We start from the raw sequence: 6,314 nt of genomic DNA, 5'->3' as shown, positions 1-6,314 counted from the left end.
GAACGGCCAACGATCATAACGATCGCTATCCGTTCGTATGTGCGTGCTCGAGCAAGAAACGTTCGTTTCGGAACCTACTCTGTACTCGCGACCACGACCGCGATATTCGAAAAATCGATAGGCAAGGCTCAAGACAAATGGTATGCTCCATTCGTGATGCCAGCTTCACCGTCAACTTTTCAAATCAAATTTCCTGAAACAGGTTGGACACGCGAAAACGCGCCTACCCGACGAAAGACTGTGCCAACCTGCCCGGCCCTACCTACTTACAGTTAACACTCATACCAGAAAATATACTACCTATCCTACCCGGAAACCTATATTTGAAATTGAAAAAAATGGCAAAACAAGCACACCAACACATTCACTCCACGGTTCTCACGCATAACCCGGGCGCAAAGGCCTACACTAGAGAGACGTCCCGGGACGCCTCCGACACCCGAGTTTCGCATACAACTTTCACACTCTAATGTGTACGTACCATTTTTCTGAAATCGACTGACGATGGCTAGCGATCATTGCGATCATCACAAATATTCTGTATATTTCAACATTAATTATCCAAATATATTTAAATTTCAATTTTAACGAAATACTCGTAACCGTATATAATCATATAGATGTACATCATCTAAAGAAATAATTCGACTAGAACAGATCATCGTATTTTAATCAGTTCAATTATCATTGCAGTTTAATACAATACCGAGATTAGTAATATCACTATTTGCAATCCGCTATACCTATTTATTAACGCTGTTATTTCCAATGGTAATTGGATTCATATTTCTGAATCCATAACTATTTCAAGATTATAATGAATAGCAAAAACGACGCAATTCCACAGCCTAACCACATACACACACAGTGGAAAATACATCGTGCACGATACGCTAACGCAACGTCAGTCGCTAAAAAAATTGTTAAGCTTATAGACTACTCGTCATGCTCATTGCCTTCCTCCCACCCAAGAAACACCTGGGCACGTGAGTGAGATTCTGACAATGAACATGGAAGGGGTTAAACCTGAAAATCCTATGCTAAAAATATAATTAGCCTATCTATTATATTTTGTATCTAACGGGATAATATTCTTCGATTTTGCAATCTAATTTCACTTCAAATTTTAATAATTCTATACTTTATTTTGCTTTATTATTTTAATGAACGATTAAACTATTAAACTGGAATGAAGGAAATTGATAAAGGATACACATATTTGTTAAACATAAACTAAGATTCAATGCAAGTAATATTTATATCAATGAATAACAATGGACTCTAAATGAACTCCATTACTCGAAATATCCTCAGGCGATATCTTTATCAGAACACACCTTTGAAAACACAAAGGAACGTTCAAAACTTGTTTTGATTCTGAAATCTGCCTGTCGCGAAGTATTTTCTTGCACGTGAAATTTGATAACATCCGCCAGAACAAAGACCGACAAAGTTAAACTTTAACATATGCTTTTAACATATATATATATATATATATATATATTATATGTATTATCATCAACATTTAAAAACGCGGTGTGCAAGAAAACCTATCCTGAACTAATAAATAAAATATAGACAAGAAAATGTTACTACTCACGGGTATAATAAATACCCGCGGTCACTATACTCGTCAAAAATTCTACGTATACAACCAATCACCCGTGTCGATTCGGATCTTTCATCCTACGACATGATTGAGTGACCGGAGGGACAAAAAGCATGCGACTCACAGTACATACGAAGAACGATGTGGACAATGTGACATAGTTTAGAAGAAACCATCACGAACGCCGTCATCCCGGAAGAATCATCAGACCTTACGGTAGAAGTACAGGTTGTGAAATATCTGTAACAAAACATGGAACAATATATATATAATCTATTGTTGAAGACAACATTTTACAGTTAATTAATATAATAAGCAAAAATACAAATTTTCAGCAAATCTTATTTCTTCATTGATTAATTCTCATTAAGGACAAAATGAAAGAAATGGAATCAATTAAAGTACAATACTTACGTTCTTTGCATTCGAAGCGCCATAAGATCCTATCCAGAGAACAGGAGGAAGTGGAGATTGTGGCAAAGCTGTGACAAAATATGTAACACTATAATTTATTCTTAAGACCAAAGTCAAAGACCGAGATAACAACAAATCACGAAATTCTATTAAATTTAGAACTTTAATAATAGTAAAAATTGAAATTCTAATAAACTGTAATTGCTATAAGAATTGAAACTTTAATAGAGCAATTTGAAATTTAGATTTTATGATTCAATACTGTAACTCTGAGACTTCATCTCAATAGGTATTACAATAATTCAAGCAATATACAAAGAATAAACTAAATTAATGAATAATGTCCAAAAGTACTTACGTTGCTAAGCTCCGGGAGAGGCTTTATCCTCTTGAGCACTGACTCGAATACCGAATATTTCAAGAAAAAAAAAAAAAAAAAAAAAAATGTAATATACAAAAAAGAGAAACGAAAAATTACCAACGCACCCGATAAACAAATAGACGAACAAACACTGACTCTAATTTCGCGTATAACTATTACAATTAATATTAATAAGAGCTATTTTGCTCTGAGAAATATTGAAATTACAATTACGAAACAAGCACTGACTCTACTAATCGCATTGCACGCGATCACAAAAACATTCTCTGAAAGCCAAACTGTGTTAAGAGGAGTGGGACCGTAGAGAAATTAGAGCGTTTGTTTTGAAACTTGTACTGCTGTTTACTGCTGTTTACAGCTGTTATAAACGATGTTACAGATGTTAAAACGATGTTTGGAAAAGCGTATAATATTATTTGCGAATGTTATAAAATATGTATGTCTACACTGAACATTAACGAATACTCTAAATGCAATATAACTGATTTTAGAGACTATACCGAACTCTGAGATATGTCCTCTAGTAATAAACTGCATTACATTTTACAAATACTCGAAAATCTTTGCAACGAATCAAAGATTTCTTAGCAAAATAATTGCTTGAAGAGCACGATAATATTACGCGCCAAAAGCTAAACTTGTAATGGCGTCTTCTTTAGAAACAATAGAAATTATTGACAAAAGTCGTGAGATGGCGATACTATAGAAAATTCACGCGGGAAATGCAACAAAGTATGACTGATTGCAATCTCTTAAAGGAGATTACATACATACATACATACAATAAAATCAAGTCAATCGACTTTAAATTAAGTCAAAATAAAAAATCTACTAAAAAAAAGTTTATTACCAAAGTCTATTAAGGAAACAATACGAAATAAACAGAAAGATCTATGTATACGTTCTAACCGTTCAAAATTCTATTTAAGATATATATATATAGATAACAACAATGAAATAATTCGTTTAAATTTTTCTCGGAACGAAGGAATAACTTGATATATTCGAACTAGCAAAGTGCATTCTACAATCTTTTCCAATTTCATCTTACTATTTTCAAATATGAAATTATTTGTTAATTTAATTATATTACATGTCAATTATAAAATAAATTATGTATTATAAAATAAATACGTAATTGTATTACCAATGATCCGATGAAAAGATAATATAAACGTATGCATAAGTCTACCATTCTAACAAACCTAACCCAATCTCCATGAGAAGCTAACAAATTCACTGTTAATCATCATGACGTCCGTACAACACTATTTTGAATTCCCAGTTATCGTCCCGCTATGATCGAGTAACCTGCATAAAAGAAAATCACCAATTTGAAACAAATGTATAGCATTATAAATCAAAATGAAACGGAAACAATAATCGACTTCAAATTCTAACTCGGAAGCTAATAATACAAACTACCGATAACTCTAACAAACAAACACACGATCGAGAAAAAAGAACGAAAAAGAATTTCAAATACTATTTAATTTTGTTATAATAATGTATAATAAATTAATAAGCGAACGACTGTTAATAACACAAACCTAATAATATCGTACGAAGGCAGCGGAATAAAAGCGGAGATACTAAGCAATTAATTAATGTATTGCGAACAACGAAAATTGACAGGCCTTACGCGACGACTTTCGGCACAGTAATGACGCTCCCCGCGGCCCATTCCGTCATTCGGCCCAGTCCCTCAAATATCCGACGAGTGGAGATGTGTGTTTATGTCGCGCCAAGTCGATCGTGTCGAAACAATGAATTTCCTAATATTATCCAAAATGTCTATCTCTACATTGCACGTTAACGGATAGTTTAATAAGTGCAATATAACTGATTCTAGAAATTATACTGTGTGTTACCGAAGACGCGGCTGCAAAAATTTTACTGACAGAAAATCTGCATTATTGGGTAGAGGGTAGGGAAAGGAAATAAATTACTCTTTTTTCTTTTTTACTAAAATACTCTTTTTCTTCTTTTTTCTGTCGAGTGCTTGTTCATACTGAAAATACTGTTTCTTTTTAAACTATGAATTAATTACTATTCATTTACCACAGATAGTATCCTATGTCATATCAAGAGTACGAAAATATAAATTTTATACCAAGAATACGAAAAAAGATTTACAGTTAGTATATTTCATTAGAAATATTTTTCATGTAAAGTATTTTCTATTATTGTCAAGTATATACCAATACGAATATTTCATAATACGACTGATTTGTAAAAATTATCCGCCAAATTAAATGTCTGCCATTACACATTCAAATACTTCGCGTATTACGTGACTTCGTTCTAATAAAACATGGCGCCCTTTTTCTGACTGTTTAAACAAGTTGCGCAATACGAAAAAAAGGCGATGCGCAGAACCTGTTCAAACCTGTCTGTGATAAGGTACTTTCTCGAATGTAATAGAAATTATTGAAAAAGTCGAAATAACAATATTATCACAGACAATTTACGAATAACGGAGAAAAATGAAAAAGTCATTTGAATTTTTTACTCAAATGAAACAGAATCAACATAATCTATGTCAAACTAATGTTAATGTATTCGAAATTTTAAAAAAAGTCGTTTCTTTAATATTGCCTTTTTCATATTGGTATTTTTAATAAACCGTGAATTTAGAATTTGTCATATTACGTATTAAATTACGTTAATATCACGAAATATTTGCGAGAAACGAATTCGATTGAACACTGGATAAATATTGCCAATTATCCAATTAAATAGAGAAAACGAACGTATAAATACGTTTGCCTTCCTTGAAATAAATAAAATATTACTACATTTCGACAAAAAGTTATAAAATCTATGTTTAATCACCATGGCGTCTTTTTGACTTTCATCTCATCCTTTCAAATACCGCAGCGTGCCTCTAATATTTGGAAGCTTCCCTCGCAATGAAATAATTGTAATCTGGATAAAAGAAAGAGCAAAATATTAGAACAAATGTATAAAAAGAACAAATTATTTGAAAATGAAACAATGATTATGGTCAAGTTACGTCAAATTGGGCAACGAAAAGGACGATCGAAGAAAAAAAAATAATTAAATAATTGATTACGACGAGGTATTGAGGAAGAACGTACAATTAAATGAAAATAACGATAGAAGCGTGAGTTCGAACGGTAGAAAAACGTCTACCAAAGTACCAAAGACACGGTTGGATATACGTCTAATCACACTGATTGTCTACAATAAACGGACACCCCGCGCTCCGATTTACCCAGCGAACAAAGCAATACGTCTTAACTCCGCGAATTTCGACACAAAAATGTCCCTACCTCGCGGTAAAACTACCGAATTTCTAATGTAGTGGGGAGGTACGGTAACACCCACAACCTAAACCCCCCCCCCCCCGCCTTTCCACTAATTGTAACAGTTACGCTTTACGGTAAACCGAAATTTCACACGCGTCACAGAATTATCATATCTCGATCAACAAACTATAGGAACCTTGCAACTAAACGATATAAGAAATGTTCAATGTTTTGGTTTTTGCTCGGCGAAAGACGACTTGCTATGCGGGCATAAATAAATGATTTCTGGGATATGTTAATTGCTCTATCGCACCAGACCCTAGGCGATATTCTCACATTGAATACACATCAGTGTTATAGCCATGCTATAGCCCCGGGTCTCGCTTTCTTTGGGGTGTCCATATTAAAAAAAAGACATACATTTTATTTTACGACTATAACAAATAATTCACTTCTTTGTCTCAAGAAAAATTTAAAATTAGGAAAAAGTAGCAACTCTTTTAAGAGATTTTAAATATAGTACAATTTTACACCAATCTAAATTGTAGAAATAAAATTTATTCAACGAATAAAGAAAATAATTAAAGACGTTGTTTTCTAGTATATGTACATAGTAATTGCTATTAAGTTTTCTACA

General features: G+C 33.0%; 1 long non-coding RNA gene across 1 annotated transcript; it reads right to left on the bottom strand.

The window, feature by feature from the left end:
- Positions 1 to 3,037: 3,037 nt before the first annotated feature.
- LOC122574569 lies at positions 3,038 to 5,664 on the bottom strand. Its single transcript, XR_006319099.1, has 3 exons — positions 5,507 to 5,664; positions 5,241 to 5,333; positions 3,038 to 3,716 (listed from the first exon to the last, which is right to left on the bottom strand). It is a non-coding gene; the product is annotated as an uncharacterized LOC122574569 (long non-coding RNA).
- Positions 5,665 to 6,314: the final 650 nt, after the last annotated feature.

The sequence above is a fragment of the Bombus pyrosoma genome, linkage group LG14, assembly GCF_014825855.1.
Source record: "Bombus pyrosoma isolate SC7728 linkage group LG14, ASM1482585v1, whole genome shotgun sequence".
Taxonomy (NCBI): Eukaryota; Metazoa; Arthropoda; class Insecta; order Hymenoptera; family Apidae; genus Bombus; species Bombus pyrosoma.
The sequence above is the reverse complement of the archived record's forward strand: the minus strand, read 5'-3'. Positions and strand labels throughout refer to the sequence as shown.